A 26,666-nucleotide genomic window follows, 5' to 3' on the forward strand; every position below is an offset into this window, starting at 1 on the left:
AATGAATTTAAATTATATCAAATGGATGTAAAAGTGCATTTTTAAATGGTTTTATAAAGGAATAAGTGTATGTGGAACAACCTCCTGGTTTTGAAGATTTAAATTTCCAAATCATGTTCTTAAATTGACAAAAGCGCTTTATGGTTTAAACAAGCTACTAGAGCTGGTATGAAAGATTGTCAAACTTTTTAATTGAAAAAGGTTTTTCAAAGGGAAGGTTGACACTACATTGTTTTTAAAGCATAAAAGTAAAGATTATTAGTAGTTCAAATTTATGTTAATGATATAATATTTGGTTCTACTAATGATGTTCTTTGCCAATAATTTCTAAGCTAATGAAAAGTGAATTCGAGATGAGCATGATGAGGGAGATCTCATTTTTCTTGGGACTCCAAATCAAGAAAAGAAAAGATGTCATCTTCATCAATCAAGCTAAATACTTCAAGGATATGCTCAAGAAGTTTGGACTGGAAAATGGGAAACCTCATGACACTCAAATGAGCTCATCTACAAAGCTTGACAAAGATGAAGGAGGTAAATGTGTGGATGTTAAATTATATAGGTCAATGATTGGCTCTTTGCTTTATTTAACCGCAAGTAGACCATACATTATGTTTAGTGTTTGCTTATGTGCTAGATTTCAATCATGTCATAAGGAATCACATTTACTAGTTGTTAAGAGAATCTTTAGAAACCTTAAGGACACTCCTAGTTTAGGACTTTGGTATCCTAGAGACTCTAGCTTTAGATTGCATGCCTTCTCTGATGCGGATTATGGAGGATGCAAATTAGATAGGAAAAATACAGCCGGTACTTGCCAATTCCTTGGAAATATGTTGATTTCTTGGTTTTCAAAGAAACAAAATTGTGTTGCATATCTACCACTGAAGCGGAATACATTTCAGCCGGTAGTTGTTGTGCACAAGTTTTATGGATGAAACAACAACTTTTTGATTATGGAATTGAAGTAGGTACCATTCCTATCAAGTGTGACAATACCAGTGCTATTTTTCTCACTAAAAATCCCATCCAACACTCTAGAACTAAGCATATTGAAATTAGACATCACTTTATTAGAGACCATGTGGCTAAGGAAGATGTAGTTCTAGAATTTGTTGATACTTTGCACCAATTAGCGGATATCTTTACAAAACCTTTAGACAAAGAAAGATTTTGGACACTTAGGATAGAATTAGGTTTAACTGGCCTATCTTCACTTAGTGTTTAAATTAATTTTAGCACTTTTAAGAAAAATGCTTATAATAATAATAATTTTGATTGCATTCTTTGCTATTAGTTAGAGGGAGTTTATGATTCTTAGTAAAAATTAATTTTATGTCTAATATAGTTTAAAGATAAAATTGATTGATTGAACATGATTAATTTTCAATATATGAGTTGCCAATACCACTAGAGAAAATTAATTAGCATTCTAAGTGTTTAAAATCAGATTTTCAGCATTTTGGTGTAGGAGGAATAAATACCCCCTTAAAGGGGAACCGATTCCCCCTGGAGGGAATCGATACCCCCATGGGTTCTGGATATTACACGGCCAGAATACCCTATTTTCTCAAACCCTCTCTTCTTCCCTTTGTCACCATTCACTCTCTCCATCTCCATAAATCTCTACTTTGCTTCAAAACAACATTTTCAAGTCAGAATTTCATCATATTTCATCTCCTAAACCTGCTAGAATCATTAAAATCGTGCAAACTTCATCCAATCTCACTCAAATCCGAAAATCTCAAGGTATTTTTCTAAAACTTCTATTTTATCAAATTTTGATTTTAGGACTAGTTTTAATTAGTTCTAGGTTGAACTATATATCGGGCATTGATTATTTGATGTTTCTAAACTAAAGTTTATAACTAATTTCATCAAAATCTCACAATTTTTCAATTGATTTTTGAATTTTCAAAATAAAAAAAAAAAAATCTTTAATTAATTTCAAAATTTTTGTTTTTGATTTAATTATGTTGTTACTATGAAAACTATACGAATATTAATTTTCAAAACTTTTCCCATTAGGATTCGGTTTAGAGAACCTTGAAATATTGCGAACTCAATTGAGTTTTGGGATTGATATTTGTTGCATACATGTGTTTTTTTTTAAATTGCAGGTTACTTTTTCCATTTCGATTATCTTACGTCATGTCTCACAAACGTTCTAGACCTTCCTCTAGTCGATCTAGCCAACCACCAAACCAACCTCAAAATCCACCTCCTATCCAACAAATTCCTAATCCCAACCCTGATGATCCTAATATGACCATTCTTAAATCGTTCTTCAATGAACCAGGTCATAGACAAAATCTACTCTTTCGGTATTCTCAATACTTTGAGTCTTACAAAATCCGGGAAGAACGAATCACATATCTTCAAGCCATGCTAGACATAAATTTTTGATATCTTCCTACCCTTAGAGAATGGAAATTTGATAAACTTTGTGATCTTGAACCAATAGTTTATCACCAACTTGTTCGTATCTTCTACTCTAATGCCGTTTGCGTCCAAAATTGGGATAAAACCGCAACCATAGGAATTCGATCCTATCTTCTAGGACTATTCTTTTATATTGACCTGGAATACATAGCCACCACATTAGGATTAGATAACGACAGCTTAGAAAATGAAAAACAAACGGTAGGTTCTCAGTATAAACGAAGGGATAGTGCGAGTGTCTTAGATCTTCATGATCATTTCCTTCATTTAATAATCTCTTGGTGGTTTTGACCATCCGGAGGCCGTTACTCCACTCTTCGAGCCTTGGATCTATTTTGGCTACATTGTGTCCAAAATAATCTTAAAATCAACCTACCTCAGATTATCTTTGCTGAAATTGTCAAAACCGTAAATCTTGTCCCAAATAAGAAACTCTGTTCTTCTCTAGTTTACGGTTGTATTCTGAGTAATATGTTTTCAAAAGCCGAGCTTAGGGTTAGTCTTGATGCCACTTTTCCACTCAAAAACCAAATCAATCTCTTTTCTTTAACTAAATCGGGATGGAAGATCAATGAAGAGACTGGTCTATGGGTTCGTACCGGTGTGCAACCTCCAGAAGTTGACGAAGCCGACGATGAGCCAGAGCATAACGAGGAACAAGAACAACAAGAAGATCAAGTTTCTCCATACTTCAGATCATTTATGGAGAATCTTGATATGAGGTTTGCATCCATCGAATCTCATCTGACTGGTACCAACGAAACGATGAACCATCGTTTGACACTTTGGACGAGAGGGTCGATGCACTTTCACGTGATGTGGCCAACATTTGGACACACTTATCTCCTCCTGATCCACCGATGGACGATTAGGCTCTGTTTTCTTGTTTAGCTTTGACCTTATTGTTTTCAACATTTTGAATGCTTTTGGATTGTTTTTACTTTGGTTATTGGATGTTTGAATTTATTTGATATTGGTTTTGGATGATTTGAACTTATATATATATATGGGTTTGCTTAATTTTGTGCATCATTTACATCATGTTAGATATATGACCAATTTCACCATTTCACATTTGTTTATGAATATGGATTATGAAACTAATGGCTAATGTCTTCTCTTTATTGTGATCTTAGCAGCTTAGAGCTTTAAATTTCTAAATCAATTGGCTAATGTTTTTCAAAACCTTGTTTAAAAAAGTTATAGTCTTTTTGATTTAACAAAAAGGGGGAGAAGTGAAATAATAAGGGGGAATAATTTCAAAACCGATTTCAACAATTTATTTTCAATTAGAAAATCTTAAAATTACTAAAATGTTTTGTTATATCAAAAGGGGGAGATTGTAGAAAACATTTTGATATTTGATATAATAAATTAAGTTAAATGAATTTTAAGATTTTACAAAATATTTTCTAAGTATATTCGATATAATTATTCGAACATCAAAAATTACTCAAAGTCTTTCAATGTTCATTTTAATCCTCACTAAAGTGTAAAAATATGTTAAACAAATACACAAAGTATTTCGAGCCTTAATCGAGTCAAAAATCATTTTTTAATTAAAATCAAACCAAAATGGGCAGATTGCCCAGAGGGAACCGATTCCTCCCCAAGGGGGTACCGATTCCCCCTGAATGGTTTGGCTCTGAGAAATAACAGAATGCTCGGAGGGAACCGATTGCCCCTATTCAACGGTCAAAATATTTGAATTTTACACTAAGGGAATCGATTCCCTATGAGGGGTACCGATTCCCCCTACGCTCCAAGCAGTTTTATTAATTGTTTTCACACTTAAACGACTCCATTGACTCCACTAATCATCCCCAACGTTCAGAATCAATTGAAGGAGTATTTAAACAAGCTTAGAAGCCATTAATCAATAACAAGAATCAATAATCAAGAGAGAATCAAAGAGAAAGCATCAAACCTCAAGTTTGAGCATTTTCAAGCTTATTTCATTCAATATTCATTTTTACTTTAAAGAACACTTATTGTGCTCAATTGTATTATTCTTGAGTGTTCTTTTTTTGTTCTAGAATTGTGTAAACACATTTGACTTGTGAGGTTTTTCATTAAGTTTGCGAATTTGTAATATTCTCTTTGAGAAAGAGTGTTCTCAAGAATTGGGGTATATTCTTGAGGGAGTTGTAAGGTTATCTCTTTGTCCTCAAAAGAAAGAAAAAATTAGTGATTTTGTTGGAAAATCCTTAGTGTGGATAGCTAAGGTAGTGGACGTAGACTTTGGTTGAGAAAGTCGAACCACTCTAAATCACTGTGCAAATTACTTTCAATTTTCTGCAAAAGCTTCCACCAAATTTTTTAATTACCAATTCACCCCCTGTTGGCCGATTTCATTGATCGATTAACTCAACAGACTCCAACAAAAATCTGCAAAATTATGCATATATGTGATGCTATGGATGCAATGTTCTTATGTATGCCTAAAATCCACATGCAATATATGTTATTTTAGAATTTAGAGAGAAATATCAATCTCTTACTGTCAATCATGATTCTTGCCAATCTTGAATGTCTGATTCTTGATTTTGGATCCTCTGATCTTCATCAGGTTTTGATATGATATATCCTCTGGGAACTTGCAAAAAGAAGCTTATTTCTAATCTTGATTTAATCAATTCCTTTTTTTCTCAATGAATTAGCATTCAAGTCATTCTTTCGAGTATGGTGCAAGAACCTTTGTTAGCTTCCAAACACTTGTATTTTAGGAAATCTTTGTGCAGTAATACGCAATGATCTTTTCCAAAAGTGAATAAATTATTCTTATTTAAACTCAATGGAAGATGCTTAAAAAGAATTAATTTTCATTTTGAGAAGTGACCATATTATTTATAAGGATGAAAAAGAATACACGACAAACATTATGAAGAGTCAAGGTATACAAAGCACAAGTAAATGTCTAAGATCTTGATAATGCGGACAGTTTTGAACTGGTGCACCATTAAGTGACTTTTGAGTATAGCTTTTTTCAAGGGACTTTGAAGATGTGACAATGTTTGAAAGAGCGCATAGTTCCTCCTAAATTACTAAATTTCCTGAAGACTTAGATGCCGTGATGTTTTATTTCCTTGATCTGGGACCTTCATGCATAAATCCTGGATCGTTACCCAAGCTGCCCTTTCGGGTTTTCAACTTGGATCTTCCCTTGGTTTCAAGACGTCCTTTGTGGTTTCATTTTGAACCCACCTTATTTTTGTTCTTGTTTTTACTTTTCAATTTAGAGCACCCTTTCGAGTTTTCACTTTAGGTGAAATATTTCTTGACTACATCAGAGTTTACATGATTAGGTAGTTCTGACCCGTCAATTTTAGTTAACATTAGTTCTCCTCCAGAGAAGGTTTTTTTCATGACATAAGGCCCTTCCATATTTGGCATCCACTTTCCTCTGAAGTCCTTTTGGATTGTCCAGATCTTTTTCAAAACAAGATCTCCTTCATGGAATACTCTTGGACGCATCTTCTTGTTGTGTGCTCAGATCATTCGTTTTTGGTAGAGTCGACCATGGTGAATGATTTTCAGCCTCTTCTCTTCTATTAGGTTAAGTTGATCATATCGAGTTTGCACCCATTTTGTATCATCCAATTTAACTTTTGACAAAACTCGGAGTAATGGGATCTCCACCTTAATAGGCAATACTGCCTTTATTCTATATGCTAATGAAAATGGGGTTTCCCCAGTCGAAGTTCGTACTGAAGTTTTGTAAGCAAACAAGGCAAAAGGTAACTTCTCGTGCCAATCTTTGTATATCATCCGCTTTCTCCACTATTTTATTGATATTCTTATTTAATTTGTAACTTATATCGCTCCATTCATCTTTGGTCGATAACTAGTAGAGTTGTGATGTTTTATGTTAAATTGTTCACAAGTAACATCCATCATCTTGTTGTTCAAGTTTGTTGCATTATCATTAATGATTCTTTCTGGTAAACTATATCGACATATGATCTCCTTTTTCAAGAACTTGCAAATAGTGTACTGAGTGACACTGGCATATGATGTATCTTCCATCCATTTGGTAAAATAGTCAATTTCCACAAGAATGAATTGATGACCGTTTAAAGCTTTTGGATAGATTTGTCCAATGACATCTATGCCCCACATTGAAAAGGGCCATGGTTTTGTCATTACATGAAGAGGGCGAGGTAGAACACTTATGACATCTTCTAGCCGAGTTGATGTATTCACTCTTCAATGTGGATCAGAAGAATCCGCATCTCATAACTTGTCCTGTCATCATATGTCCGTTTGTATGGGTTCCACAAACTTTGTCATGTATTTCTTTCAATATCATTCTTACTTCTTTTGCATCTACACATCTTAACAAGACATGATCATGTCTTTTCTTGTATAAGGCTTCTCAATCAAGAACACATCCGACCGCCATCATTTTGATTGTTCTTTTTTTCAATTTCGGTGGCTTCTTCTGGATAGCTTTGATTCTTAATGTATTGCAGAATGTCGTGGTACCAAGGTTTGGTGTCTTTTATCTCTTTGATTAGGTAATAATGAGCCGAGTACTCATATGACTGCATGTCAATTGGCATCATATCAGATTCTCCACTAGCTTTGAATGCTGATGCCAAGGTAGCTAAAGAGTCGGCCATTTGGTTTTCTTCTCTAGGCACATAGTGGAAAGTGACTTCGTCAAACTTTTCGAGTAGATCCAATATGAGGTTTATGTATTCCATTAGCTTGACATCTTTTATCTCCCACTCTCATCGGATTTGATAGATCACTAAGGTAGAATCTCCATATACTCGTAAAGTCTTTATATTCTGTCCAATAGCAGCTCGAATCCCTAAAACACAAGCTTTATACTCCACCATGTTGTTAGTGCAATCAAAGTTCAATATGCTAGTGAACGAGTAATGATTTCCTTTGGGTGAAACCAAAATAGCTCCAATGTCGTGTCCTAACACATTTGATGCACCATCGAAATACATTTTCCAAGAATCACATGTGGAAGTACTTGCTTCTTCTAGAGATATGGCCACCAAGTTTTCATCTGGGAAATCAAAGTCCAGTGGCTCGTAATTTTTAGAAGTTCTGCTTGCTAATAAGTCAGATATGACACTTCCCTTTATAGCCTTTTGGCTCACGTATTCAATGTCAAATTTTGATAATAGCATCTGCCATTGGGATAACTTTCCAGAGAGAAGACACACCCATCATGTATTTTAGCAGATCTAACCTGAAAATCAACCAAGTGGTGTGGTACAATATATATTATCTGAGCCTTCGTGTAGCCCAAACTAAGGCACAACAAACTTTTTCAATAGGTGGATATCTAAGCTCACAATCAGTGAACTTCTTGCTTAGGTAGTAAATGGCTCTTTCTTTTATTCTAGACTCATCATGTTGGCCCAAGACACATCCCATCGAATTCTGAAAGATGGATAAATAAAGAAATATATGGTTTGCTCGTAATAGGAGACATTAAGACAAGAGTGCGAGACAAATACTTTTTTATTTTTCTCGAATTCAGTCTGGAAGTCCTCATCCCATGCTCTAGAATATTTCATTCGAAGAAGATGGAAAATTGGATCACATTTTTCCGTTAACTGAGATATGAACCGAGCGATGTAGTTTAGTCTACCCAGAAAACCATAAACTTCTTTATGTTTTCGTGAGAAAGGTAAGTTCTGTATGGCCTTGACTTTGTCTAGATCGACCTCAATACCTTTCTTGCTAACAATGAAGCCTAATAGCTTTCCAAATGTTACTCCGAAGGTACACTTGTTAGGATTCAGTCTCAACTGGAACTTTCAAAATCTTTGAAGAGTTTTCTCAGATTCTCGACAAGTTCATCTTCAGTTTGTGCCTTGACAATCATGTCATTGACATAAAATTCAATCTCCTTATGCATCATGTCATTGAATAAGGTCACCATAGCTCTTTGGTATATTACCCCAAAATTCTTTAATCCGAAGGGCATCACCTTGTAACAAAATATTCCCCACATTGTGATGAACGTGGTTTTCTTCATGTCACCTAGATGTATTTTAATCTGGTTGTATCTTGAGAACCTGTCTATGAATGAGAAGAAACCATTTCCCACCGTGTTATTCACCAGAGTATCTATATGCGGCAAGGGGAAGTTATCTATAGGACTTGCCTTATTGAGGTCTCGGTAGTCGATGCACATGCGCACGTTTCCATCATTTTTTGGCACCGACACTATATTCGCCACCCATTCTTGATACTTCGCCACTTGAAGAAAGCCAACATCAAATTTTTTCTTGACTTCTTCTTTTATTTTAAGGAGCACTTCAAGTCTCATCCGCATTAGCTTTTGTTGTACGAGTTTGCAATCTGGCTTGATGGGAAGTTTGTGGACTACCATATCCGTGACTAGCCCAGGAATGTCTTGATACAACCATTCAAACACATCTTTTTACTCCTAAAGCAAGTCTATCAAGCTTTTCCTTGGTTTCGATTAAAGTGTCATCCCAAATTTAACTTTTTTCTTTTCATCTTCTGTGCCCAAATTCAAAACCTCAATTTTCTCCTCATGTGGCAATATTTGTTTGTCTTCTTTTTCCACCATTCTTAATATTTCGGAAGGTAAGTTACACTCTTCTTCATTGTCATATTCATCAATTTCCCCAAGATAATTGATATGTTCAAAAACCCTTTACGGCTCAGAATCATCATTGTCCGTATCATTAATATCTGAGGAGCTGAAAGGGAAATGAGAAGAGAAATGTGTATATGCGAGAGGAAAATATCCCACATAGAATGAAGAAAACTTAAATACAAAGGAAATGAAATGAAGAAGGAAAAATGTTTGCCAGAAAATAAAATACATCTTTTATTGAAATATGAATAAAAATAATTTATTAACCCTTACAAAAGATCACCTATTGCCCCAGGTATAGGAAAATAGGGAAAGTTTGAGTATTACTCTGAAAGAGATGTGAAAATCATAGGTAGTTCTTCACCAGTCCAGTTGTTAAGCACAAACCCATGCGGTAGTGGATGGGTCCTAGTCGTATCACCATTTTCAATGTCATCCGTTGTTATAGCATTGATTTTCAAGTCTTTCAGAGCTTCTATATCAGGTAAGGCCATCATTGATTTTTCCTCAGAAGCATAGCCACCAAACTTGAATGTGTTGTGAAGAGGAGGAAAAGACATCGGCTCCCTTTAATTTCTTCTCCAGTCAATCTTGACCTTCTTCTCTCTTGGCATTTTTGAATCTCTTTTTCCCTTTGTTGATGACTGGACTTAAATCTGAGCCTGAACTGATCTAGCTTGACAATAAGAAAAGATGGATCTGACTCATCCTTGTAAATAACTACCAAAACCTCTTTATATCTTCGCGCCTCTTCCCAAAGTTTGTTTGATTTCCATATTGGTTCATTCCGAGAGTCTGAGTTTGGAAATCTTTCCCCCTTCAGCCACAAATATGGCATTAACAAATTCTAAAGAGTGGAACGATCACTCTAAAGCTTTCTCATTTATATCTATGTAACTGGTGCCAGTGGTCACACTCACCACTATATCCTCTTTAGCATTAATGATTATCAGAGTTTCGTCGATGACAAACTTGACTTTCTGGTGCAGTGTTGATTGTACTGCCCCGGATTGATGGATTCACGGCCTTCCAAGAAGGCAATTGTAATAAGGCATAATGTCCATCACCATGAACTCTATATTATAAGTGGCAGGCCCGATGGTCAATGGTACCTGAATTTTGTCGAGCACTTTTCTCTTTGTCCCATCGAATGCTCGAACCACACTCTGGCATGTTCTCATGTGGGAAGTATCCATTGGTAGCCTTTTTAGAGTAACCAAAGGCATCACATTAAGGGTAGAGCCATTGTCAATTAACTCACTTGGCAAAACATGCCCCTTGCAATGAGTGGTAATGTGTAATGCTTTAGCTTGACCCCTTACTCCGGATGAAATCTCATCATCAGAAATTGAGATGATATTATCAACTTGGATGTTATTAACCATTCGATCCATCTTGTTGACTGGTATGTCTTTGGCACAAATGTCTTATGTAAGACCTTTAGAAGTGCTTCTCTGTGTGCCTCTAAACTTAGGAGTAGTGCCAACATTGAAATATATGCTGACAGGCTATATAAATTGTTCCATGATGATGTATTCACTATGTTTTAGAAATTTCAAAAACTCCGTAACCTCTTATTCCTTTATCGACTCATTTACTGCTAGCACATCCCCTTTGAATGGTTCAAGTGGTCTTTGCGGGAAGTTAGGCTTTTGAGAGTAGTATTTCCCAACAGTATGCCCCACTTCGTTTACATCTTCCTTCAAAGTGCTTACTTGACATTCATACTTCCAAGGCACTTGTTTGTTGTCCTTGTAAGGAAAAAGTCTTGGTGCCACTATCACTACTTTTGCTGGTACTTTATCTGTTGTTTTTGTTTTAGGGGTGATTACCAAAGGATGACCCATGTTATATCCTCTTTCAGATGAATCTCCAGTCACACAAATATCATCTTTTGAAGTGTCCTAGACCTCATCGTAGAATTCTAGCTCCTTCCTATCCATCATGAGCTGGATCAAAGCTTTAAACTTCAAACAATCTTGCACATCATGCCTTCTTCATTGTGGTAACATCAATTTTTACCATCTTCACATTCCGGTGCGTCAGAATGTGGTGTAAGAAATCCTATCTTACCATCTGCCTTCATACCCATGTTAGTGGAGATGTTATTTAAGAAAAACTTGTTTTGACCATCATGCTTCTTTCCTTAAAAATTGCATTAACTCCACTTTCTTGGTGGTTAAGTAAAGGGTTCTGTGCAAAGTTTGGTGGTGAGTCTGAATTATTGAAATGAATCTAGTTTCTGTTTCACATCCATTGACGATTCTTTTGAATGTGAGGCAGTTCTCGATGGCATGCCCCAGAACTCCACCATGATATTCACAATGTGCATTTCTATCATACCACTTGGGGTATGAGGGCTTTAAAGGTTCTACTGGATAAGGTGACACTACGAGCATGTCAAAGAGTTGTTGATAGAGTTCCTTATAAGTCATGGGAATATGATTGAAATGTTCACTCTCTATTTCTTTCCTTGGTTCCCTTGAGTCTTGTTTAGAAGTACCTGATAGTACAACTACGATTGATTTTGAGTTGGAGACCGTAACACCTTTACTATTGTTGAAAGCATTGATGTTAATTGATCTCTTATTCTCTCTTCCTTATAGGAGTTGTTTTTCTAGACTTATCTCCTTCATTTTTTCATTTCTTAATGATTGTTTCCATCATCTCCCCGACCATAATCAAATTGGAGAAGTTTCCGGACATAATTGCAACCAAATGCACGAAGTAAGGCGTCTTCAAGATATGTACGAAGAGTTTCCTTGTCTCTTTTTCATCCAAAGGCGGATGAACCTGTACAGCTAAATCCCTCCATCACTGTGTATACTATCAAAAACTTTCGGTATGCTTTTTTTTCATGCTTTATAGCATAACACGGTCTGACCTCATATAGTTTACATGCTTTTACTGTTCCAAGAATGATTTGGCAAGATCTTTCCATGTTCGAATGTGTGAACTGTTCAGCTGATTGTACCACCTGATAGCTGAACCGGTCAAACTCTCATGGAAGAAGTGAATCATGAGTTGGTCATTCCCTACGTATCCTGTTATCTTTCGACGAAACATGGTAATGTGAGCTAAAAGGAAATTGTTCCCATCAATTTTTTTGAAGTCTAGGGCTTTAAATTTTGGAGCAATAATCAGATCTGGGACTAGGCTTAATTCCAAAGCATCAAATCCATAATAGTCGTTGTCCCCTTTAATCATCTTCATATAGTCCTCTAACTGCTTGATCTTTTCCTCCATTTTCTTTGCCTTGTCTTCTTCATTAAAAATCCAGTATATGGTAGTCATCCGTATTGTTTTGAGGATTGGATACAGATGCCTACATTTTTACAGCGGATGAGTTAATAAGAAATTTGAAAAAATAATAGTATGTCATTACTGATACCAGTAAGTAATATTCGATGATTGATGTCAAGCTTAGCTCCTTACTCCACTCGCTCCTTTTATCTACGTGTGAAAATCATTATACGCTACGTATACACTTAATGAGGCATAAGAAGAGTATGTAAAACATTTTAAAGCATAAGTAAGCCATAAAAGATCAAAATACAAATTAAATCGTATAATATATATATAAACGCATAAAACCGACTTGATAAGCTAAATTTATGTCACATAACCTGTGAAACATTATTTCATATGCATAGTACACTTATAAATCAGTCTATTCAAAAATATCCATTCACAACCCAATGTATGACATATGAGAATGCAATGTACATAAATTGCACATAAGTGCTAAAAGAAAGTATAGGTACTGTAGTAATAGAGACACTATACTAATATATAGAAATGGTAATTCACAAACTCATTATGAACACCATCAATGAACACATAGTGCCGAAAGAACGAAAATGTACTAATACAAAAATATAACAAATGTATTAAACAAAATTGATCGATAACCACCTTATTCAAGGTATTAACAAGTGTTCATTATGAACGCCATCATTGCACACATAGTTCCATACTCCAAGTACACAAAGTTCTGATACGAAAATGCAATAATTCATTAAACAAAATCGATTGATAACCATCATACTCAAATTATGTCGAAATGCCCCTATGACTCTCAATGTACATACAATAGGTTGTTATATCCCAAAATGCAAATTAAACATTTATTCTGAAACACCAATAGATGTTAAATAGAGTAAAATACATCCAATTGTTTTAGGGCTTAATACCTTAAAATCATTAAATAAAATCATTTTCATAAACTTTGTGAAAATACTTCAGAATGCGTTAAAAACATGCTTAGTAAAAAAACTCGAGGTTGACTCATCGCAAGTTGTCCTCATACCATATAAGTACATAGTAAATACACTCACTTTAACACTATTTATACAAGTCAAAATATAAGCCTCACTAACATTTAATCTTGATCTACTTCTTTAAATTCATTTCTATTAAGAAGTTCATCATAATTTTGTATTCTTGGAGTTTGCACTACCTTTAAAGAAATATTATTCTATATTAATCTACTCACTCAAAAATTATTCCGTTTATACCAGTGGAAACTAGACACGGATAAGAATCGAACCATATAAGGCAATTCCTCTAGTTCAATTTTTACAATTTATAGTGAATTTTTAAAGTTAACTTACATAAGTTATTTTGAGTAGAATCTGCTGCCCTATTTTCTGACTTATCATCGATTAAAAATTCATATCTTTTTGTATACTTCTCTAATTCAACTTTCGTTTTTTTCTAAACAATACTAGATTTGTATAAGAATCCAATGGTATAACAAATCTAGGAAAATTTCATCAATTTGCATTTTCAGCTTATTCACTAATTCTATTAGCTCACCACAAATCAAATAGCAATTAGGAGTCACTTCTTACCATAGTAACTCTGTCACTGGATCATTGCAAGCCAATGTTCGTTTGATAAAATAAGTACAAATTAAATTTTCACCCACGTGGTGTCCTTAGCTTGTAAAACTTCCTTACAAATTCACATTTCATCCTTAAGCTTCTCCTTAGCTTTAATAATATTTGATCTTGATTTCAAGCATACAATCTAAATGAACATCATTATAAAACATATACATTTCAAACCACATGTTAGAATCTCACTAACATAGGCCCACAATGGAAAATTAATTCCTAAAAACATTTCGATGCTTATTTGATACAATTTCCATGTCACAACAAAAATGTTGACTTTATCATTTCAAGCTGACATTCCTACTCCATTTTATCCAATTTATCCAAACTTCAAATAACACTTTCATTTAAGTTCCCAACCTTTCCATATTTATGATTTTATCCTCAACTTTTCTCAACTACCTAAAATGATCCAATTTCACATTCTAATATTAATTTCAACACTCTAACATATATTTCCACCATAATACAACAACTATTTAACAATTACACATTAACCCCATAACTTTTCCATAATTTTTGAATAGGTCTCCCTATCTTTCATAAAATTATAAAAAGGTCCCTAAAACTTTCTAAGGCTTGAAAAATTCTTCCTGTTTTATTTCCAACCCTTATATAATTTTTCTCACTTCTTAAAGCTTAGGCTGAATATCAAGAGTGTAGAGTTTCATGATTTCACTTGATTCAATTCGATTCAGGCATGAAATCAACATCTATTCAACATTTTAAACCCTCTCCAATTAAACCCCTAACTTAATATCATCAAATCATATATTTCCCCCAAATTTAGGGTTAGGCTAAAACTTATATACACATGTATATGTGATTTTAGTCATCAATCAAGCTCGAAAATGAATCTACAACCTCGAAAATGAATCTACAACCTCGAAAATGAATCTACAACCTCAATAACCTCAAAATCCATCATCAATTCCTAAAATCCTAATATGAACATAAACCCTACAATTTGGGAGTTTTCAAATCAAGAAAAATTAGCATGAAATAATGATACCAAAAGATAGCATTTTTCGAATAGAACAATTTTCTATTTCACTGCTCGATCGAAAATAAAAAAGAAATTACTCAAAAATGAAATATTTTTTTACCTAGATCATGGGGATCACGAAATGGAGGCTTGAAGATGAGATTGTCTCATGAAATTTCTCAATAATTTCATGTTAATTTGTCATTTATTAAGCTTAAATGAATTTAAAATTTTTAAATTCATTTAATGTTAAATGACAATTTTACAATTAATGAATTCTCATATTTACATCCATACCAAGACACATAATGCTTATCATCTTTCCAAATTCAAATATGGACAAAATATTATCCCTTTACCATTTTATCCATGCAACTTTAAAAAAAAATTAATCTTGTCACTTTAATCCAACGATCCAAATTGAACATGGAAATTAATTCTCAAACCCAATGATCCATATTATTTTCCATCATTTTAAAATGTGTAAATAATATTTTAATATTAATTTAATAACCTTTAAATTTTTCCAGAATTTCTATTCGATCCGATTTGCCGAATTTTTACTAGACTTCAATATTTTGTAGCTTTTAACATATCTTTTGGATCAAGAATCTGATTTCTACCCAAACGTCATTCTTGGGGTTGAACTATTCATTTATGTGACAAAATACATAACTTTTTAAAATTACACTTTTATTCCGTAAACTTTTATAAAATTACTCTTTTGATCTCAAAAATTTCTAATCTTTATACTCTGGCCACCAAACTTTCAAAATTTATATTTTGGTCACTAACCAAAGTTTTGGTTATTAAAATTCTCCCCCTTAAGAACAATTTGTCGTCGAAATTTGTACGTACCTGGAGTAAACAGATGCATATACTGTTTTTCATGTCATTTTCTTTTTCCCAGGAAGCTTCCTCAACTTTGTGATTCCGCCAAAGAATTTTGACCAAAAGAATCATCTTGTTCCGAAGTTCTCTAACTCTTGGAGCCAAAATCTCTATTGGTTCTTCTTCATAATTCAAATATGGCTGAATCTCTAATTCCTCTGGGGTAATAACATGCAAAGGATCTTATCGATACTTCCTGAGCATTGACATGTGAAAAACATTTTAAATCTTGTTCATTTCAGAGGCAATGCTAACTGGTAAGCCACTGGTCCGACTCTTTTTAGAATCTCATAAGGTCCAATAAATCTCAGACTTAGCTTACCTTTGCGTCCAAACTGCGATACTTTCTTCCTGGGTGATACTTTAAAAAAATACTTTATCACATTCCTGATATTCAATCTCTTTTCTTTTCAAGTCTGTATAAGACTTTTTTGGATTGGAAGTTTTCTTAAGTTATCTTAAATAATCTTTACCTATTATAGAGTCCGTTCCATTGAAAATCGTTCTCATTCCCACTAAGAAATGGAAATCTGTTGCTATAATCTAGAAGTCACTTGATTCCCTACTTTAACTTATTGCCCTGTCAGACATTTATAACAAACTTGATGATAATTCTTTTTATGTATGTCACTAATATAGACTCTTACCTTGATAATATAAGCATCCAACAAACTTCACTTCAGAGGCTTTGATTTCAACTTTTTCCACTTGTTCTATCTCTGACAAGAACAACAATTTTCATCTTTTCTTTGAAGATCCTTTATTCGATCTAGTCGTCTAAGCTTTAACTTTAATTCTACAATTAGAGAACCATCTTTTCTTAAATACAATCACGTATTTAAATTCTCATAATAGAAATGTCTTTCAACTTTATCGTATCAGCCACCACATGATCCTTTCCTGGTTGTAGTCGATAAGCACATCATCATTCTTTAAGGAACCTAATCCATTTCCTTTATTTTCACTTCTTCGAGTTAGCATCATACATTTTCCTTTTAAGATCAGTATAAATATGGCGTCACTTACCATATAGATAATGGTGTTATACTTATAAAGTAAACACAAATCTTGCTAACTCGAGATCATGAATAAGTAATTCCTTTTATTTATTCTTAGTTGCATGGATCATAAACCATTTATTTTCTAGATTGGATCACACTAACACTGGGCTTCTGTTAGTATTCTTTTTAATGTATTGAAATTCTTTTGTCACTAATCAATCTAAATAAGTGACACACCTTTTCTCAATAACATGGTCAGAGGGGAGACAAACATCAAGAAGTTCTTTACAAACCTTCAATAGTAATTAACAAATCCCAAGAACTTTGAACCTTAGACCCACTTTGGAGTTTCATACTCTACTATAGTATGCTTTCTTGGGACTCATCCTTATACACTTCGCCAAACTACCTGTCCAAAAAATAAAATCTTAGACAACTAAACTCATACTCTGTTAACTTAGCATACAACTTTTCTCTCAAAGAGTTGGAAGAACTATGCGATGATATGCATCGTGTTCTTCCTTAGTCTCTCAATAGATCTGCACATCATTGATGAACACTATCACAGTTAGTAGAAGTATAACTAAAATACTTGGTTTATCAAAACAAAATGGCTTTACTACAAACTTGTAGCATTATACTGAGTCCTGAAAACGTCTTAGGAAGATATTATTCCTTCACCTTTAACTGATAACATTCAGATCAAAGATCAAGATTTGGAAACGAAATACACCCTTTTGACTAATCAAAATATCATCAATCCTCAGAAAATGATACTTATTCCTCCCTGCTACATTATTTAATTGATGATAATCCATATATTATTGCTTAGATTCATCTTTCTTTTTCACCACTAGCACTGGTGCATCCCATATGACACGTTTGGTCTAGAAAGTCCTTGTTCTTAACAATTCTAGTAATGATGCCTTTAATTATCTAAGCTCTATTGGATCCCTTCCATACAGGGTTATAGAATAACATTATACTTGATAGTACCTTTATTTTCAATTCTACATTTCAATATGGAGATAATCCAATTAACTCTCCCTGTAACCCCTATAGATATTTCTTGAACAATTGAAATATCTTCCAACTTAACCTTGAAAGCTTGAGTATCCACATTCTTTACCAGGAAGGCTTAACAACCTTGTAGCAAGAACTTTATAGCAGTTACTGCTAAAATCACATTAATAAAAAAATTTACTCTTTTTCTTTCCAAAACGATCTCGATACTTTTCAATTTCTATAAAATTAATCACTTTAAGCGATAATTCATTGTAACATGGTAAGAGGCCACTAATCCATACTAAAATTTACCTTTGAACAATAATTCTATTGAGTCCATAAAGTTTAACACTTTGAATCTTTAACAGGCAGTTGTTTTCGACAAATATGGACTCATCCTCGCACTTTAACCTAAAGGGTTAGTCACACATGTATCACTTAGGATCAGTTCTAACCGAATGTCCTTTTCCTTTAGCCAATACTACACATACATATGAACGAGGGTTTCTTTAATCTTACGTTGGAACTTCCTATCGTGCCAGTGCATTACTCAAATCAGTTTGAATATGAGGGTCATAATTAACTACGTTATAACCTCTATTCATTTATTCTCGAACCCTCTATTTCAAACATTTAATACTTACACTATACTTATTCATTTTTGTAAGTAATGAGTGACATCAATCGAATTATATAATCATCATATCAGTAACAATGAAATCCTAGTGGTATGTACACACTTTTCACATAAAATACACTCATTTTTTGGCTGAGAATCGGCTAAACATGTAGATATTATACCAATAAATATAACACCCATTTCATGTATACGTCCCCGTACACGAGTCATAGATGTCACATGTCTTTTAAAAGTTTATGTACTTGAAAACGAGTAAAATTTGTTTTTTTTCAATAAAATAGTTTAAGAAATAAATATACTTCTACTATAACATGTGTCGAAAACAATATTAAAACAATATGAACTCTTTTTTACACATATACATGCCAACTAGAAATTTAAAACAACAGTAGTATGTCATTACTGATATTGATAAGTAATATTCGATGACTAATGCCAAGCTCAACTCCTTACTCCACTCGCTCTTTTTACGTACGTGTGAAAATCATCACACGCTAAGTATACACTTAGTAAGGTATAAGAAGAGTAAGTAAAACATTTTAAATCATAAGTAAGCCATAAAAGATCAAAATACGAATTAAATCATATAAAATGCATATAAACACAGAAAACTGACTTGATAAGCCAGATTTTTGTCACATAACCTACAAAACATTATTTCATATGCATAAAATACTTATCAATCGGACTATTAAAAAATATCCATTCACAACCCAATGTATGATAAATGAGAATGTGAGGTATATAAATTTCATATAAGTGCTAAACGAAAGTATATGTATTGTATTAACAGCGACACTATACTAATATATTGAAATGGTAATTCGTAAACTCATTATGAACATTATCAATGCGCACATAGTGCAGAAAGTACACAAAGGTACTAATACGAAAAATGCAAAAAATGCATTAAACAAAATCGATCAATAACCACCTTATTCAAGGTATTAACAAGTGCTCATTATGAACACCATCATTGCACACATATTGGCATAATACACAAGGTACTACTCCAAGTACCCAAAGTACTGGTACAAAAATGCAATAATGTATTAAAAAAATAGATCGGTAATTATCAAACTCAAAGTATGTCGAAATGCACCTATGACTCTCAATGTGCATACAATAGTCTGCTATATCCCAAAACGCAAATTAAACATTTATTCTGAAACACCAATAGATGTTAAATAGAGTAAAATATATCCAATTGTTTTAGGGCAATTCATACCCTAGAATCCTTCAATAAAATCATTTTCATAAACTTTATGAAAATACTTCATAATACTTTAAAACATACTTAGTAAAAGCACTCGAGGTTCACTCATCACAAGTCATCCTCATATCATATAAGTACATAGTAAACACACTCACTTTAACACTATTTATACAAGTCAAAATATAAGCCTAACTAAGCTTTAAGTTTGATCCTCTGCTTTAAATTCAATTCTCTTAATAAGTTCATTACAATTTCGTATTTTGGTAGTTTGCACTACCTTTAAAGAAATATTATTCTGTATTAATACACTCTCTCGAATACAAATCTAAACATATAAGGCACTTCTTCTATTTCAATTTTTACAATTTGTAGTGAATTTTCAAAGTTGACTTATAGAAGTTGTTTTGAGCAGAATATGCTGCCCTGTTTTCTAGCCTATCCTCGATTAAAAATTTAATCTTTTTGTATACTCTACGAAATCAGTTGTCGTTTGTTCTAAAAAACTAGACTGATATAAAAATCCAATGGTATAGAAATCATCCCCTAATTATTTCTGTAGAATTTATGGTGATTTTATAAACTTACTGTTCAAAACACAAATCTAAGCAAATTTAACTAATTTGCATTTTCAGCTTATTCACTAATTATATTAGCTCGCCAAATGCACATGTATGCATAAATCACAAATCAAATAGAGATAGGAGTCACTTCTTACCATAGTAACCCTGTCACTGGCTCATCGCATGCCAATGTTCATTTTATAACATAAGTACAAATTAAATTTGCACCCACCTGGTGTCCTTTGCTTTTAAACCTTCCTTAGAGATTCACATTTCATCCTTAATCTTCTCCTTAGCTTTAATAATGTTTGATCTTGATTTCAAGCACACAATCTAAATGGACATCATTAAAAAACATATACATTTCAAACCACATGTTAGAATATCACTAATATAAGCCCACAATGAAAAATTAATTCCTAAAAATATTTCGATGCTCATTCGATACAATTTCCATGTCACAACATAAATGTTTGACTTACTTCAAGCTAACCATTCCAACTCATTTTTATCCAATTTATCCAAACTTCACATAACATATTCATTTAAGTTCCTAACTTTTCCATATTTATGATTTTATCCTCAACTTTTCTCAACTTCCCAAAATGACCATAGTAAAACAACTATTTAATAATTAAACATTAACCTTATAATTTTTCCACAATTGCTAAATAGGTCCCCTAACTTTCATACATTATAAAAAGGTCTCTATAACATTCTAAGGCTTGAAGAATCTTTCCTACTTCATTTCCAAATCTTACATAAATTTAGATAATTTTTCTTACTTATTAAAGCTTACTTCGAATATCAAGAGTGTAGGGTTTCATGATTTCACTCGATTCAATTTGATTCGAGCATGAAATCAACCTCTATTCATCATTTTAAAACCTCTCCAATTAAACCCCTAACTTAATTTCATCAAATCATATATTTCCCCAAAATTTAGGGTTAGGCTAAAACTTATATACACATGTATATCTTTCCCAAAGTCAAAGATTGACAAAATATTATTCCCTTTACCATTTTATTACTGCAACTTTCCAAAAATTTCAATCTTGCACCTTTAATCCAACGGTCCAAATTTAACATAAAAATTAATTCTCAAATTCAATGATCCGTATTATTTTCCATCAATTTAAAATATGTAAATCATATTTTTAAGATTAATTTAATAACCTTCAATTTTTCCAAAATTTCTATTCGATCTGATTTACTGAATTTTTACTAGATTTTAACACTTTGTAGCTTTTAACATAATTTTCGGATCAAGAATTTGATTTCTACATGAACGCCATTCTTGGGGTGAACTATTCATTTATGGTCCAAAATACATAAGTTTTTAAAATTACACTTTGATCCTTAAACTTTTCTAATCTTTATACTTTAGTCACTAAACTTTCAAATTTTACATTTTGGTCATTAATCAAAGTTTGGTGTATTACAACCCTGATCTCCAATATCATAAAATAAATATGTTTATAAAGTAATTTTTATACCAAATGATAGAGAATTTCATATAGATTAATTCTCTATTTCACAACTTAGCCTAAAAATCAATTATGTAAGCTTAAAAAATCAAAACAAAAATTCATACATTGTAGCTATAGAAACCACAACCAATAGAGTTTGAAGATGAGAAATTCTTGAGTTTTCTACACTTAATTATCATAATACAAATGGCTTAATAATATAAATAAATTTAAAATTCATTTAATTCTTATTTATAATTTTGCCATCAATGAATGATGATAATTACCAAATGCCATTGCAATATCTTCCATTAAAATATTCCTTTGTCAAATATGAATCAATTTGACTTTTACTTTCTACTTTAGCCATAGAATTTTTGAAAATTGTATTTTAGTCACTAAATTTCCACTGTTTTGCCAATTTTGAAAAATTATATTGATTTGTGCTAAATTTCTTTGATCTAAAATATGGAAATAATATTTCCAAACCTTATCTATACTCAATCTGATTATCAAATTTCTATACCAAAATTTATCACTTTATAGTTTTTCACACAAATCCCGTACCAAAAATCTGATTCCCATGAAAAATCTTGTTTAGGCCAAACTATTCATTTACAGGCTAAAATATATTACTTTTCAAAATTACATTTTTGGTCTCTAAACTTTTCTAAATTTTATACTTTAGTCACAAAACTTTCCAAACTTAAATTTTAGTCACTAGTCAAAATTTGGGGTATTACATTCATCACTCCGTTGTCATCCCCAATCAATTTAGATATATAAATATAAATTATTATTCTGATTAGAACAGAACTTGTATAATTTGTAGTAACACATAACCCGTATACGTCTCAAAAACAAGTTGAAGATGTCACGTCAATATACAGACAGTCGTGGAAAAAATGCTTAAACTTTTTAAAAACATTTCTTTCTCAACTTTAAAAAACTATTTCATTAATCGTGTAAAATTATATAATCATATTTAATCATTTAAAATGAATCCAATTTTAGACAGTTTAGTGTTGTTTCACAAACTATTTAAAACTACCTAAATACTATTTAATTTGAAAATTATTTTAAAAACATAATCTATATATACATATTATTTATGCATAATATTTTAATATACTAAAACCAACCAAAACGAAATAGTTCTAGGTTACTATTATATACCATATAAAAATAAATATGATAAAACAACTAACATATATAAATATACATGCCACTAACAGTCAAAAGTAACATTAGAGATATCTTACTAATGCAGGTAGTAGGTATGATCTCCAAAAAGATGATCGGTAGGCTCCTCACTGCACACCCTTATCTCTATCAGAACCAACGTATGGAAATCATCACGCGCTATGAATAATTTAGTGAGGTAGTAATAACTGAAGATGAGATAAAACAATCTAACATAACATAAATAAAATAAAACATTTAAAAGAATTCAATAAAATCTTTATATTCCAACCGACTATTCAAGCCAATTCTTCATAAAAAACCTGAAAATTAATATCATCTCATGATTTTATCAAAATCATGATAAACATTATCAGATAAAATAATCATCTCATATTTCTTTCCATTCAGACACGTTTAATAAACTTTTTCATTTTGTTTCACAGACTAAAGTATATTTAAGAGAATACAAGGTGCGTGAGTCAGACATAATATGCGAGCTAAGCACTTCACGGTGCTATCATCACAATCAGAATATGCACTCGAAGTGCAATCAATCTTTTTCACCAACGGAGCCAGTAATCAATATTACTCAACACAGTGGCATGCCAAATGAACATACGACTCTCAATTCAACATACCATGGGCTTTTCAGATAATATTATAACCATTTAATAATCAACGGTTCAATATCGGAATCATTTTCTATTCATCATCGTAAAAACATAAACTTGAGCAGTTCATATCCTATAACCATTTATAAAGCTTTTATTTAAACATTATGGAAATAATCAATAATTTATTAAAAATAATTCTTTAAAAATAGTATGAGGTTGACTTATCTCAAGTCTTCCTCAATCAGAATAATTAAATAAATAAATTGCACTCACCTTTGCCCCACTATTGAAACTTTATAAGATACTCCTTTACTCACATGCTTTGTCTTTTCATTTCGGGCCACTTGGATCGTTATTTTTATCGTGGTCTGACAATATCACATAATAATAACATAAAATATTGAACTATATGGTAGTATTATACCAACATAAGTTAACTTTAACAATATAAAAGTCTATAAAATAAAATCGATACTAAATCGATATCAAACTAAATCATATTCTCATCATAAATTTCAACCTTCCCAAAATACTCATTCAATTTCATAAATACTTATTTTTCATCATCAACCCTACAACTTTTATCAACTTCACAATCAAGCCACTAATTATGAATTCTTTTTAGAATTCATATCGACCTTTCCATTTAATTCATAATGTCTCTTTACCATTATGATCATTTCACATTAATTACCAAAATTTCCAGCACTTTAATAACATACTCAATTCAATACTTTAACATGAAAAAACTTGCAATTTCATCATAAACTTCATTAGATTTTTTGAATTCAACCTTTCACTTTAATAAACTTGCAAATTGATCCCCAAACCAATATTTAAACTAAAAAATCAGCATGCTAATTAAAATTTCCAGCATTGTAATTTTCTTAACAAATGATACCATCACATTTAAAAACTCACAAGTAAGTCCCAAGCTTTCATGACTATTCAAATTCCTCCATCAAGTTCATCCAAGTTTGTACTTTGGTCCTTGATTCTTAATCTAACTTAAAATCTCAGCATTACATACATAAAAATCAACATTGAATACCCCAATTTATGCATTTATGCAATAATGTCTCACAATTCTCAAAACTTGGAAAATAGTCCTTTTATTATCTCAAGGCTCCAAATTGGTCTAAATCAATCTCCAAAACACATAAAACAAATAAAATATCAATTTTAGACCATAAGAAAATTTTAAACATTTTCCCTTAATTTTCCCCTTGTGGTCGAACCTACCTAGTGCAATAAGGCTAGAATTTCATTCAGTTTCAAGCATGAATTCAACCTCTTATGATCAAATTCATGCAATTCCAATCATCACAACATCAAATTGAATCAAAATCCATCCAACTTCACTAAACGCTATTATGGTCGAACACTATATAGATGTCTACACTTGATTTTAATCATCACTCGTGCCTTTAAATTAATCAGCACACCAATAACATAAAAATCAAGCCTTGAATAATCTAAATCAAACTTGTTCCTCATGAACCCTAATCACCAATCTCGTCACCAAAGTATGATTTCCATATAATATTTTACACCAAATAATATAGAATTTCATGTAGATTAATTCTCTAACCAATAACATAATCCTAAAATCAAGTATATAGCTTAAAAAATCAAAAATAAAATTATTGCCTTGTAACAATGGTGGTTTTAGCCTAGCTTGATGGTGAGCTGATAATTTTGATTTTTTCTCTAGATTATTCTAGTATTGATCATCCTTATCACATGGCATAATATAATTTAAATGAATTTAAAATTCATTTAATGAGAATTTCCCAAAATACTATTCATGAACCTTGATAATTACCTTATGCTATTACAATATCTTACATTAAAACATTCCTTAGTCAAAGATGAACCGATTTGGCTTTGACTTTTACTTTGGCGATATAATTTTCAAAAATTATATTTTAGTCACTAAAATTCCACTGTTCGGCCAAATCTAACAAATTAACTTCAATTCTACTGATCCACACTAAATTTCACTAATATAAAATATGAAAATAATATTTCCAACACTTATCTAGCATCCTGAATTTTTTTGTGAAATTTCGGTTCAATCCGATTTCTATCCCAAACTTTATCGCTCTATAGCTTTTAATACAAATCTCGCACCAAAATTCTGATTCCTATGAAAATTCTTGTTTTAGGACAATCTATTCATTTACGGGCCAAATATATAACTTTTCAAAAATATATTGTTGGTTCCTGAATTTTTATAAAGTTTATACTTTAACCACCAAACTTCCAAAACTATATTTTAGTCATTAGCCAAAATTTGGGGTATTAAATTTGTTGACATATCTTATTGGGTTCGATTTTTATGATCAGGGAAGTTTAGTAAATTTATCCTTTGGGATGAATTTCGCTTCAGATTAATAGTGGTTCTTCCTTCAAGGTGAATTTCCACTTCAAACAGTGTTAGAAGAAAGTGGTTTTGGGAAACCATACTCTTCAAACACTGTAAAGAAATTGAGTGAATTTACACTTTCATTTTTGTCATGCCACGAGTATTATGTTTTGGTTTGTGATTATGATTTGTTGTGATTGGTTACATTTTAGAAATACACTAAGCTTAATAGCTTACACCCCTTAGTTTATCTTTTAGATATTTAGACTTAGGTGGTTAGTACTTAAAGGGTCACATCACTTATTTTTAGATAAAATTATTATTTTTAATGTGAATTTTATTCAGTTTCTTTCATCGTACATTTATTATTTGGGATTATTATTTATGTAAGTCTTAAATGTGTAATTGCCCCCTGAACTATACAATTTGTATCGAGTTTCTCCCATCTTAACTATAAATCGTTACTCCATTTGTCTCAAATCAATTATAACGTTAAAAAAATTTATGGACCAATCAGAATACGCTACGTCACCTAATTTTTATTTTTTATCTAAATAAATAAAATTCAATTAATAAAATAAAATAAATAAACTACCAAAATTGCCTTCTTTTCTCTTCCCCCAACGTCTACCAATCTCCCCCGTAACACCACCCCTTTCCCTAACTCCCAACACACCTTTGTGTTCCTAACCCTTCTCTCCTCCACGCCTAGCTTTATTATCTTCACCAGAAACAACCATGGATTTCGACACCCAATCTCTTGAAAACCCTGGAATCAAATCAACTGAAGAACAAAG

The 26,666-nt window shown here is 32.2% G+C and overlaps 1 long non-coding RNA gene across 1 annotated transcript; it reads left to right on the forward strand.

Moving 5' to 3' along the window:
• The first annotated feature begins 4,544 nt into the window (after positions 1-4,544).
• On the forward strand, positions 4,545-26,666 carry LOC120138337. The gene is made up of 3 exons (XR_005517532.1): positions 4,545-4,554; positions 9,157-9,165; positions 26,600-26,666. It is a non-coding gene; the product is annotated as an uncharacterized LOC120138337 (long non-coding RNA).

The sequence above is a fragment of the Hibiscus syriacus genome, unplaced genomic scaffold (genome assembly GCF_006381635.1).
Source record: "Hibiscus syriacus cultivar Baekdansim isolate YM2019G1 unplaced genomic scaffold, ASM638163v2 tig00110683_pilon, whole genome shotgun sequence".
Lineage (NCBI taxonomy): Eukaryota > Viridiplantae > Streptophyta > Magnoliopsida > Malvales > Malvaceae > Hibiscus > Hibiscus syriacus.